We start from the raw sequence: 13712 nt of genomic DNA on the forward strand, positions 1-13712 counted from the left end.
GGGGCTGTCCCTGGAAAACAGGGGCACTTTTGGAAGGTCTGAATTCCTGCATAACAGGGAGTTGGACCAAATGACCCCGTCCCTCGTGATCCCTTCGAATTCTACCATTCTATGATTCTATGAATACAGGAAGGATCCCAAGTGGGCCTGAACTCTGAAATCTCCCTCTTAAAAGAAAAAGAAAAAGCTCACCCTTCCATGCACGTCACTAAAATAAATACAGTACATAAATTACAGAAATGCTCTTAATTATTCTGGAATTCAGAAGGAGGGGAAAGCCATCCAAAAGCAATCTATGGACTAACAAAGGAACAGGATATGACCAGTCTCTCTCTGGCATTTGTGGCTACACCTTCCTCAGTTTTTGCACAACTGAAAGGTATATTTGCACACAGCCTCACATCCCAGCGCTTTTCAAGGGATCCCATTTTCTGCCAAGTGTTCAGTAATCTACTGATGTCCATGCACAGCACGTGTGAACCAGCTCAAAGAATCCATTATCCTGTGAAGACAAAGCATGCAGAATCAAAGCATCAGCCAAGATTTTGTTATCTCTTTTCTTACATCTTATCTTCGCTGTGCTAAAACCCCTGTGTTAACAAGTCTCGATAGTCATTATTTTTACAGATGGAGAGTCACACATCCTAGTGACAGAAATATAATAGTTTTGCAAGCCAATATGCTTCCCCAACCAGGTCCCTATTTCACAAACTTGTCACCCGTCCCTGAACTTTAGCTGTGATAAGCGTTCCCCCCCACCCCACCTCCTGAGTTTGAAAAGGCTTTCTGGAATTATTTAACACTGCCTAAATGCCCATGAAATTTGATGGACAAAGGAATGGAAGTGATGAGAGTGCCCCCCTTGCCCCCGCACCTATAGATTGAAGACACAACACAAAGTGTAGGGTTTCAAGGATTGAATCCAGCTATGTCCTGCTCATAGTAGACCCACTGACACACAACCCAAAGGACTGTTTTCACACAGCACCGCCGCACCGCCCCCCACAACCCAGCTCCAGATGCCACCAGGCAATGCCACCAGGCTGAAAACAAATGAGTTTCCTTTTCTGAATCACCAACACAGTGCCCATAGATCCAGGATGAAAATTTGGGCTCACCCTACTTCTGCTATTTCCTTGTGACACATCCTTGAAAAATCATTTGTAAAGCAGGAGACCAAGCACAACTGCATTTGTATTCCAGAATCTTTCTTCCACATCGCGTTGAAGATTATTTGAGGGGGTTTTTTTTGTTTTATTTCCTTCTCTGTGATCCTTATCTTTCAATAAGGGCAAGAGGAATTAAATTTTGCTTTGTTGGCTCTGTCAACCATGCGTGTAGAAGTGTAGAAGTGTAGAAGTAAGAGACCTCAAGGATCATCCAGTCTTCCCCCATGCCTGTGGTGTAAAGCCAGAATTACAGCCTCCATGATACAGAGAAGGCATTGCAAAGGGTTGAACTCAATGACTCTTGGGATCCCTCCCACATCTACAATTCTATGATTCGATGAAGGCCACAGACTCTTCATCACTGAAGTTTTAAAAGCAGAGGCTGAATGGCCACCTGATCATAGCTGCATTAATGTGTGACCCTAAAACTTCAGACCCCCCCAAACTGATATCAAAGTGTTGTGCTAGTTTTGTGCCATTTGGTGCCACAAATCCCACTTTCTTTGCAGCCCCCTCAAACTGAGCAACTGACACTCAGACAGGTGTCAAAGGTAAAGGGCCAAAAACTTAGCCTTGTCTGTTTGGCGCCAAGCCAGTGCCAAAGTGGTGTGCTGGTTTTGTGCTATTTCATGCCACAAAGCCTGCTTTTTGTGCCAGCCCCAAACTGAGTAATTAACACTCAAACCAGGGGCCATAGGGTCACCCCAAAACCCAACCTCGTCTGACTGACTCCAAACTGGTGCCAAAGAGGCGTGCTGGTTTTGTGCTGTTTTGTGCCACAAACACTGCTTTTGGCACTGCCCCCCAAATTGAGTAACTGATGCTCAAACCAGGGGCCATAGAGACACCCCAAACCCCAACCTGTCCAATTGGAGCCAAAGTAGTGTGCTGGTTTTGTGCCACAAACACTGCTTCCTGTGCATCCCCCCAAATTTAGCATTTGACACTCAAATTGGGGTTACAACTAAAGGGTCAAAAACCTGAAGCAGCTCAGGCAGTGAATCCTTGGTGCAGTAGGGAGGTCGGTACACCAGTAGGAATACTGTACTGTTCCTATTGCCCAGCTTCAAGAACATGCATTCAGAAAACTTGATCTCCCTAATAGGACGCCTGGTGAAAACTGACTTCCTAAAAATCACTGCAACCCCGCCTCCCCACTCACATGCCCTGGGTTGCTGTGCATAAGAGAAACCTGGCGGACAAGCAGCAGCAAGAATTGGCTCATCTGCCATGTCCAACCAATTCTCTGTTACACATGCCAGGTCAATTCCTCCATCCACGATCAAGTCATAGATGGCAGTGATCTTGTGAATCGTTGACCTGGCATTGCACAGCAGCACCTTAAGGTCGTGTGGGACACCCTTGTTGATGCCTGTATTCTTCTGCTCAGGACCAGACCCAGAGGCCGGGAGAGTCTTCAGACAACAACTAAACTTGACTCCTTGGTAATGACACGGTCTGGTCTTAGCGTAATTCCTCCTCCTGTCTGTGTGATCATTGAGATTGGGTACCCCAATGCATCCCCTGCTGTGGAACCTGCCCCAGCCACTCTTTTGGCTGGAGCCCATTGGGCAGCCTTGTCCCTCTCCCCTTAAAATAGCTCATACAATTTAAGAGTGGGTGGGCAATGCTAAATAAGGAAGAGAAGAGAGTGAGGCAGAGCTGACTTAAATAGCCTGTCTCCAGCTCTCCCCAATTGGGCAAAATTGCCGTCAGACCATAAGGTCCTCCTCCAGCTAATGTGGTCTAGGCAGACTGCAAGCACTTTCGGTTCCCCTCGCCATATAGTAGTAGCACACCTGCTCCACTTTTTAATACAGATGGAGGCCCCCGCTTTGTAATTTGCAGTCATAGCTGGCAGTCACTGAGCCGTAAGTAAAGACATAGGCTGAAAGAGGTTGCACATAGACAGGAGAGGCTCTGCGAGTCTCGGGAAAAGGCTGTAATCCAATTATATGCTCCGCAGAGTGCAGTGGAAGCTGTGCTCTGCTCCATCCCCATGGGACAGAGCTGAGCTGTTCTGTGCCGAGTTTTTGGGAGAGGGTTTTAAGGCTCCCCATCAGGACCAGGAGGTGTGGGATGCAGGCAACGTGAGGCAAAGAAGACATGGCTCCGCTCTTGCAGTATTGACTTGAGGTAGCGGTGGGGGACACATTCATTTTAGTGCTCTCATAATGCCTGGCTGGCTCTCATGTAGGGGAAGATGAGGACATGCTCCCTGCCACCCCAGAAGGCAAGACTGGATCTAATGGGCTTAAGTTACAGGAGGGCAGAGTTTAGTTGAACAGTTAAGAACGTAAGAGCATTCAGCTGAATTAGGACAATGGCCCATCTAGTTCAAACTCCTGTTATCACAGTGGCCAAGCAGATGCCCCAAAGGGAAACTTGCAAGCAGGACAAAAGCCCAAGAGGACTCTCCCCTCCTATGGTCTCCAGAAACTGGTGTTCAGAAGAATCACTGCCTCCAACTGTGGAGGCAGCGCATAGCCATCATGACTTAGCTATTGAGAATCTTCACCATGAATTTGTCTAATCTTCTTTTAGAGCCAACTTTGATGGGTCTACTCTGAGTAGGACTAGCATGGGATTTAATCCCATATCCCTTCAAATAGAGGACTATCCTCTATAAAGATAGCCATACAGCCACTCAACTTTAAGCTAGATGCTTCACCTAGCTGTGTGGCAGAGCAGACCTGGAGTGGTGATCTGTTCACCCTAACGGACCACTAGACTAGACTCCACTAGACTACTGGTTTTGTTCATTTTCTGCTTCAAGGAAGTACCGTATTTTTTGCTCTATAAGACTCACTTTTTCCCTCCTAAAATGTAAGGGGAAATGTGTGTGCGTCTTATGGAGCGAATGCAGGCTGCGCAGCTATCCCATAAGCCAGAACAGCAAGAGGGATCGCTGCTTTCACTGCGCAGCGATCCCGCTTCTTGTTCTGGCTTCTGAGATTCAGATTTTTTTTTTCTTGTTTTCCTCCTCCAAAAACTAGGTGCGTCTTATGGTCTGGTGCGTCTTATAGAGCGAAAAATACGGCATTTCTTGTAGGTAGGTGTTCAGCTAGACCCGGAAGTTGCAGTTAGTGCACAATGCTGCAGCATAATTATTGACGGAATTGAGGCATTGCCAGCATAAAACACATCTGCTCAGAGATCTGCACCAGCTGGCAGTCTGCTGCCAGACCAAGTTCAAGACGTTATTATTAAGTATATAAAGCCCTTAACAGTTTACCTGCAAGACCCCACATATATCAAAGACCTGGGATAGCTCAGTTGGTAGACAAGGAGACTCTTAATCTCAGGGTTCTGGGTTCGAGCCCCACATTGGGTGAAAGATTTCCTGCATTGCAGGGGGTTGGACAAGAGGACCTTAGTGGCCCCTTCCAACTCTACAAGTCTATGATATGCACTCAATTGCATTGATCTGTGGAACTGGCACATAAAACCAGTTCTGCATTTGTAAGAACTTGGGTTTTTTTTAGTGTGGCAGCATGCACACTTTGGAACCCCCTGCCTATTGACATCATGTAGGCACTGTTCAGGCACCTGCTAAAAACATTTCTGTTTAGATAACCCTACCCAGAAATGTAGAATGTTACTGTATGTTTCAATCTGTTTTTAGCTTGCTCGTCTTATCTTTCGAATGTTTCAAAGATAGTTTTTCTGCTGATGATTTTATTGTTCTATTCCAGGGGTGGCCAACTCCCAAGAGACTGTGATCTACTCACAGAATTAAAAACTGGCAGTGATCTACCCCCTTTTGGGGGGTTCAGGTCAAAGTTGTTGAGTTTTTTTTAGGCAGGAGGAAAGCTCCGATATTTGAGGATTCAAGCCTAAGCTCAAGGGGAACAGCCATTCATCAACAGATCGCTGGCGAAACAAGCAGCCTCACTGAGTAACCTCTGTCTACCGTTCTGCAGATTGTGCAACAATGGAGGATGAGACAAGGGTGCGGGGATGGATTCTCTTTTACCAACGCTAAGAAAAGTGACCCAGCAATCGACCGCAATCTACCAAAACCTCCCAGGGATCTACCAGTAGATTGTGATCAACCTGTTGGACATCTCTGTTCTATTCACTTCATAAAAAGTTTTGAGGTTTGTTTGTTTCAGTCAAGCAGTGTGTATAATTTAATGGAATAAAACAAAGAAATAAATCAATAAAAAATGTTCTCCCGCTGTCAATGCAAAGCTTGTAAGTACATGCGCCTTGTTCTGCCATGCAGATAACAAAAAAACAAGGCTGTCCTCTTTGAGATGACCACAGCTGTATGCACTTTAAATAAACATAAGCTTTCAGGTTCAGGAGAGCAGCCCCCGTCCATGGCCAAAGTTATAATTCACCTGCCAAGAGGCTGCTTTTGTCCGATGGTGCCAGGGGATGCCATAAAGCCCACGTGCTCAACGGAGAGACATTGCTGACTCTATTATGGCGGCCTGAGCAAACTGTCGGCCTTCATTGCCTTCCTTATTAATCAAGGAGGTGTTGGCAAGTCTCCTGCCCGTCTCACACTCCCTGCCCAAGCTGATAAACTGATTAAGCTGAGACTCTTCAGGGATGGAGACTGGGGTGCCCTTTGCTTTCTTGTCTCTTCCAGAAAATGACTATGTGGGGGGGGGGTTTGTGTGTGACTGGGAGGTGAATAAAGGACGAGCCCATTTAAAGCAGGCCCCTTTAGCTCCCGTGTCCCTTAGGTAGGGACAGCAATCTTGTGGGCTGATCTGTCCTTTAGTCACTACGCCGTGGTGTTCAAAGTCAGAAGTTGCAAACCCCTCGGCTGTCTAATTTTAGCAAGTGTTAACATTTTAATCACAGCAGAGGGAAAGTGAGCACTTGCTTAATTACTGCAGGTTAATGAAGTCGCCTGACTCTTTCACATCAGGAGACACAGCTCGGAACCAAATCCATTCTCTGTTCTGCCCTTTTGCAGCCTGAGACCATGCCTCTTTACTTACAAGTAAGTCCCTCTAAGTCCAACAAAGCTGGCATCCAGGTTCACGCACATTCCGAAAACTCTCCTTCTCTGAATTTCTTCTGGACTTTTGGAGTTCTGAATCACTCAGTCTTCTTTTTGAAGTTGAACAGGCACCTTCAAATGTACTATTGCCCCTTTAAAAATAGCATTTTTAAAAAATAAAAATAAAAAAGAATGTTGCACCATATATATGCCTGCTGGACTGTTTCGACAGAAAACTCTTTTGCTTTTGTGAGAAATTTCTCTCTTAGTTTGGCAACACCTACATTCTGTTTAGGCACACCTGTTCTTATTGATAATTTTATTGCGCTATTCTTTCTGCAAACCGTATTGAGCTGTTTGCTTTTACTATCAAGTGGCATATGAAGGTTATGAAATAAAGAACAACAACAAAAAGAGGTCTGTTGAGTTGTTACAGCATCGGTGCCCACATGCTTGAGGTGGTAGATGATTTCATCTATCTGAGTTCCACCACAACCAGCAATCCCTCCAATGATGCTGAGCTGGACAAGCATATTGGCAAGGCAGCTCCAGTAACGGCTCACCTTCTCCATTTCATGGGAGAATAAAATGCTAATGTCCAATACCAATATGAAGGTCTACATACCCTCCAACATTTCTCCAATGAAAGTAGGGACATCCTAAGAAAAGGGGGGACATTCTGGGATCAAATCAGAAACTGGGATGGCTTCTGTGAATCTGGGATTGTCACTGGAAAATAGAGACACCTGGAGGCACTGGGTCTATGAGGTCTATGAGGACGCATGACCACCCTAGTACACTGTGGCCACATGGTGAAAATGGCAATCCTACAGGCCAGGCAGAAGACAATTGGGACCATCCCTAATGAACAGGAGCACTTGAAGAGCATTGTGGTGTGTGGCTGTCTGCCATGGGGGATGACAATATGGACAAAAACCTCCCTCGCTTGCTTGTTTCTTGAGTGGCATCTTTGAGCCCTTGCAGCTTCTTAATGAAGGAAAAACTATTGGGGAGGAAATGCTTTTAAAATGGAGACCTTTCTGTGTGGTAAGGAGCCATTATCTCTCAGTATTCTGAGCCTCATGGCTGAATTCCCAAAACTCCATTAAAGTGTTTCAATGCAGAGCACCTAGGCTGGGGGGCGGCCAATAACTTGTCTCTTTGATTTTAACAAATGGAGTTTTTCCAGGGACCAGGATCGGGAGATGGAGAATTCTGGAAGCCTTGTGTTTGTGTGGGAAAAGCCGCCGGAGACATATAACAGTGCAGAGTGAGAGCTACTGTTGTATAGTGGTTATAGCATCTGACTAGGACCTGGGAGACCAGGGTTCAAATCCCTACTCCACTGTGAAACTAAGGACTCAGCTACACAGCTGCAAAAAAAAAAAAAAAAACGCTTTAAATGTGTTGCAAAGTGCAATATACAAATATGCCACTAGATGGTGACAATGAGCTATGCAGAAATTCAATGTAATTTTCAAAACATTTTAAAATAAAGCATTATCACAGCAGTTAGGGTCCTACCCTCCAGGACAGGAGAAAAGAAGCTTGCTCCATCTTCCATTTTTGCAGGCAAAAAAATAAATAAAATGGGGGGGGGGGTGACAAGAAATTTTCCGCACTGGGTACCACCTGACTTTCCTACGCCTCTGACCCTAGGATAAAACCAGCATGGTTAGTAAAAGGTTCTACTTTTCTTAATTCAGGTGTGGTGGGGTTTGAAAGTGGAAGAATGACAGGACTGACATTGAAGTTCATCTTTTTGCTAAATCTGTCACATTTAGTTAATTGGATATATATATATATATATATATATATATATATATATATATATATATATATATATAATCTTCATTATGGCTTTGCTTTTCTGGGTTACTGCGTTTCCAACATGTTAAATCAGAACAGATAGCAAGGTTTCATCACTTGTGTAAAGAGGAAGAATGCCCTTGGGTCTGCTTTCAATCTTACTCAAGGCTTGCTTTGTTTCCTCTTAGCTACACTCTGCTCTCAAAGCTTCGAAATGGCAAGGACATGTGGGAGGGATGGCGGTGAAAGCAGTGGGGAGAGGAGTAGAAAAATCTGTTCATAAACCTCCTGGCAGTCTTCAGGTGAAACGTAAGGGGACCCAACTAATCAGGCAATGCCTGCTTTAAATAAGCAGGATAAGAACTTTTAGAGAAGGCAGAATATGCTTTGTTAAGACGTGCAATATAGCTCATGGGGCATTTTCTGCTAATTACCACCTGTCTACGTTACTTACCTAACCCCCCCCCCAACACAAAAAACCTTGTTCACACATCACATTGTATCCAGGTTCAAGCTGCCCCTACACATCTGCCTGGAAGTGTTGGGATTAGAACCTGTAACCTTTTGCACAGAGCGCTGAACTAGCAATGCTCTTCCTCATCAGATGAAGCTGCAAAATTCACAACACCAGCAAGGACAGTTCAGAGAATCACAAGACTACTCTTTCCTCCAACATCCTTGAATCCGATGAACCTTTAATAAATTTCCCTCCATCCTTCTTCTCATCTATATTTTAAACCTCCTTGTGGGTAAAGATAAAATTTTTGGCCCTTAGAGGGATGTTAATTGAAATTAAGTGCAAACAAGATTTTGTGTGTGTATATATCTATATATATACATCATCCCATCCCATCACTTAATGGCTTTTTAGAAAATCACCTTTCACCTCTCTGTTCGATATCTGCCAAAGACTCCTTCACTCTCCTCTGTCTTCAAGATGCTGCCTTATTTCCTTCTGACATCAGCTGCTCTGCTTGGTCTTCTGCCTTCAGGCACTGCTTAAAAGGTACGGAGGGGGGGGGGGAGAGCTGTCTCAGTCATGTTAATTTTGGAAACACAGAGAAAAACTGGAAAGCATACAATGTGTGTGTTTAATTTCTCTTTGAGCTTCTTCCAGGCTTCTAAAAAGTCTGTTTCTTTGAGGGAAGGCAGGGAGAATCTAGTGTGGGATGAGTCTAGGACAGGCATAGGCCAACTCAGCCCTCCAGATGTTTTGGGACTACAACTCCCATCATCCCTAGCTAACAGGACCAGTGGTCAGGGATGATGGGAGTTGTAGTCCCAAAACATCTGGAGGGCCAAGTTTGCCTATGCCTGGTCTAGGAACTGAACATTCAGAAGGTAAATGCCCCTTAGCACTAAGCCCATCAACTCTCTAGTGATTGGGGCTTCTGAGTTTGATTAAGAACATGTATCTAATGCACACAGAAGGTCCCAGATTCAATTCTAGCATCACCAGGTATGGTCAGGGAAGAGTCTTGTCTGAAACCCTTGAGAGCCACTGCTGGTCAGTCTTGACAATACTGAGTTAGATGGCCCAGTCGTCTGACTTGGCAGAACACAGCATTCTGTGTTCAACAGCAGCATCTACAACTCAGCAGTGGAGCACCAGCTTTGCATGTAGAAAGCTTGTTCAATATCTGACATCGCCAGGTTGGGCTGGGAAATAAAACACATTTGTCAATTTTGTTTTTGTTTCTTCTCTGTTTTTCATTTTCCAACTTTAAGCTCCGTTTGCAACATTTTTGCATCAGTTTGCATATTTCTTTTGTTAAAAAGCCCTTGCCAAAAATTTGTCAGCATTTTAGTGTGCATTTCTCCTAATATATACATTTTCCAAAGCAATATCCCCTCGTACAATGCATTTGTATGTTGCTTTCAGCAATTTATCCATTTTTATGCACACTCACACCTAATATACACATTTTTGTATGCGACTTTTGATTGGAGAACCACACAGCAAAGTTTAGGGAAGTGCAAGTTAACAGCACACCCGCAATGAAGACTCGGAAAACCATAAATGTGGTGGAAAAGGTTATATTTATTCAAATATATTTATTCAAAACACAGTGGTTCCCAGTTGGTGGTCTGCGGAGCCCCTGAGTCCATGTCACCATTCAAATAACACAAACTAGCATAGAAATATCAAAATTTTCAAAAATAAGGGGTCCACTTGGCTTTTGAAAACCGGGGGTCCGCAGTTGGGAACCACTGAAATAGTGGATCTGCAAACAACTGAATATGCATAATTACGAAAAATATATTATAGCCCAGGCAGGGAAGTTCATTAAGGCAGGAGAAACTGGGTCCCTCCTCACTCCTGGGCATCATTTCAGAATCCACCTGTGGCCTCACAGCAAAGGATTGGAAGGAACACTTCATCCTTGGGTTTGTGAACCTAACAAGTGCACCATGGCCTTGCCATGTCAGGGTTCACTCTGGTGTGTCTGCCAAGCTTAAAGGGCATCTGAAAGCACCCACAACTAAGGTGGCAAAGGGGACAAAGAGTGCCTTTAACGTAACAGTGCCTTGGGCATTTACACCAACAGATCTTAATTTGTATTTTCTGCTTGGGCAGAAAGCCAATTGAACCGCTCCGAGAATAAGATTCCCAGCAGTATGGAGTAGGTAGAAAAGAGGAGTCCCAAGGCCAATCAGATGCTCCTCTCTAAATTCTTACTGAGCCCCCAAACAGGCAATTAGCAAAGTCCAGACTGCACAGGGAGGGAGGGAGGAAGGGAGGGTGTGGCAAAGAGAAGAATTGAGGGTTTGTGATGGAGCCAGCTTATAAAGCCCAGCTTCTTTCCTTTCCTGATTGGCCCAATATCCTGCTTGGCCCTTCCCTAACTTCTCCCCAGATGTCAGGCTTCAGGGAATCTGATCCCCCTCCCTCATGGCAGGCTGCCAGCAATGGAAAGACAAGAAGCTCTTACCAATGTCTTTTTATTCAATATTCACAGAGAGAGGCATAGAAAAGCAGCCTCTTTGGGTATAGTGGTACCCTGGGTTATAGACGCTTCAGGTTACAGACACTTCAGGTTACAGACTCTGCTAACCCAGAAATAGTACCTCGGGTTAAGAACTTTGCTTCAGGATGAGAACCACGGCGGCAGCAGGAGGCCCCATTAGCTAAAGTGGTGCTTCAGGTTAAGAACAGTTTCAGGTTAAGAACGGACCTCCGGAACGAATTAAGTACTTAACCCGAGGTACCACTGTGATTGCGTTGCTCTGAGTAATCTCCTCTCCCTTCCCTTCTCAGTTGTCAACAGCACACCCCTTATGGTGGCTGCCTAGGGCCAATTGTCTCTTAGCTCTCTGCTCTCCTACTTTCATTGATCTCCGGGTTCTGGGAGAAGGGGGGTCAGGAATGCTCTTTAGTGACAACATGTCAGCCAGCTGTTCCTGCTCTGCTTCTCCCATTATTTCTCAGCTTTGCCCCTCTTCTATCTTTGAGCTGTGACTCTCTGCAAATCACCATTGTAAATCTGTACTGTCCTCCTCTTCTCAGGAAGGTTCAGGAGAAGGGGGAGGCGGTCTCCACCATTCCTCCTCTGACGTCCTGCCCCTGACCCCAGAGCAAAACCATTCTGAGTCTTCTGCCCAGGGGAGTTGGAGTGTGGCAAAACCATCCCCACTTGCAGGTGGGGGCAGCATTGTAAAAGGATAGCTGTGTTTCAAGAGGTGCGAAATGTGCAGGTTTGCATTGAAATGAATCCACTCATTCGGCCTCTTCCCAGTTGAGTCCTGATTTCTCTGTGTGAGCCTCTGACTTTCACATGCCTTTCCAGACATGGATGTTTATTGCTCTTCAGCTGCTGGCCATCTACACCACTGAGTGTCCCCCTCATCAGTTATGACTACCAGTTATACAATGGCCCATTTGAAAGTGCCCAGACTTGTTGGAGACATTCAGCATTTATTTATCTTTCTAATAACTTGAAGTTGCTTAAATCTCTAAAAATACTTCTGTGATTCACCAGGCTGTTGAAATGTGAAGGCTAGAAAAATCCAGCCAGCCACCTCACCATATTAGTGTCCTCCTCCAGATCATGCTGTCTCTCCTCAACATGTCCTATTATTACATAGATTTCATATTAGATTTCTCTCTCATAGCTTTTTGGGAGATTTTGAAGAAAAGCAACAAGCTGTTGAGGCTGGTGGTTGCTTTGATGAATTCCTAGTGTTACCATGATGGGACAACTGAGGCACACCTGTTGATATCACCTGGACAGGGGTCCAAGGTAGGAATTGCACACATAAAGAAGACTCAAGACAATATAAATGTCGTGAAAAAAGGGTTGTATTTATTGAAATATAACAACATGAAGGCTCTGCAAACAGGAATGAGACAGAAGAAACCAAATCAACACAGTTCAGGCAGGAAAGTTCCCTAAAGAAGGAGAGGTCAGCTCCCTGCCTCCCCCCAATCTCCTGGGCATGTGTTCAGGCTCTGTTTGTGCCCCGTCCCCCCATCAGCAGAAGGACAACAAGGAGGGAACCAGTTCAGCTTCTCTTGCCTGGGAGCAATATCCAAGAAGGCCCTTTCCTACATCCACATCAAGTGTTCCTGTGAGGGTGGCAAGACTGAGAGAAGTGTCTCCCCTGAAGATCTCAGAGCCTGGGCAGGTTTGTATGAGGGGAAACAGTCTTTCAGATAGCCTGGACCTAAGCTATATATGGCTTTATAGGTCATAACCAGCACTTTGAACTGTGCCCAGAAACAGACTGGTTGCCAATGGAGCTGTTGGAACAGGGAGCCCTTTCTCATTACAACCAGCCCTGGTCAACGGTCTGGCTGCTGCTCTTTGAGTGAAGGGGTTTGGAGGGATTGATATCTCTGGTAGATTGGATATCCTTGGGTAGGGGTAGTGTTTTCAGTTTAGTTTCTGTACTGTATTACCTGTGCTTCAGACAAACTAAAAAACACTGAGCAGGGGAACCTCAAACAGAGCTTAGTTCTTGTTTTACAGAAGACACATCCCCCTTTTTCTTTGGATGAAAGTAAAATTGAAATAGTTCTGCAGAATGGAATCTGCTTGATATGGTTTTTTGCAGAGAACAACTCTACAATTCTAAGGTTCTATGATCTGGAGTCCAGACCCTCCAAGTGTCCCTTTTTTTCCAGCAACATCCCTGATTTAGAGAAGCCATCCTAGTTTCTTATTTGATCCCAGAAAGTCCACTTTTCCTTAGGATGTCCCCATTTTCATTGGAGAAATGTTGGAGGTTGTGGAGTTGTCTGACCCCCCCCCCCAAGCTGTCTGAAGGCAGTCCTGTATAGGGAAGTTTTTATTTAATGCTTAGTGTTTTATTATGTTTTTATATCTATTGGAAGCTGCCCAGAGTTGCTTGGGCAACCTGGTAATATGTGTTGGGTATAAATAGTAAAATTATCATTTTGGAATGGGATGTCCCTATTTTCATTGGAGAAATGTTGGAGGGCATGGTGTCACCTCTGAAGTGATGTGCCAGTCCCTGCTCCTTTGTTTTGCCCAGAAAACCAGTAGGACCTTTTGAGAATTTCTACAGAAGGCATGAAAAGCTTGGTGTGTGTGGGTGTGCGGCATCCCATTTCCAAATGTGTTTAGTTCAAAGGTATTGTGGTGTATGTGTGCCAGCAGTTTAGGATTTAGAGGTGTTCATTTATTTGGGAGGCTAGTTGCTTCTTAGAAATCAATTTCTTGTGGACATGCCCTGATGGAGCAGAGGGAGGCCCAGGATTGCTGAACAAGCTGTTGACTGACTCTTGCTTCAAATGCCTGCCAGTCTTCATT

At 44.9% G+C, this 13712-nt stretch overlaps 1 long non-coding RNA gene across 2 annotated transcripts in view; it reads right to left on the minus strand.

The window, feature by feature from the left end:
* Positions 1-276: 276 nt before the first annotated feature.
* LOC310769622 overlaps positions 277-13712 on the minus strand; it is a 33476-nt gene continuing 20040 nt past the window's right edge. The window contains exons 2-4 of one of the 2 annotated variants that reach the window (XR_014551748.1): positions 8818-8933; positions 6128-6281; positions 277-502 (exon numbers count right to left, since the gene is read on the minus strand). This is a non-coding gene — a long non-coding RNA (uncharacterized lncRNA). Of the gene's footprint in view, positions 503-6127; positions 6282-8817; positions 8937-13712 lie in introns of both variants that reach the window. The other variant, XR_014551749.1, reaches the window with a different exon arrangement.

Source organism: Podarcis filfolensis (assembly GCF_964270895.1).
Source record: "Podarcis filfolensis genome assembly, chromosome: 8".
Taxonomy (NCBI): Eukaryota; Metazoa; Chordata; class Lepidosauria; order Squamata; family Lacertidae; genus Podarcis; species Podarcis filfolensis.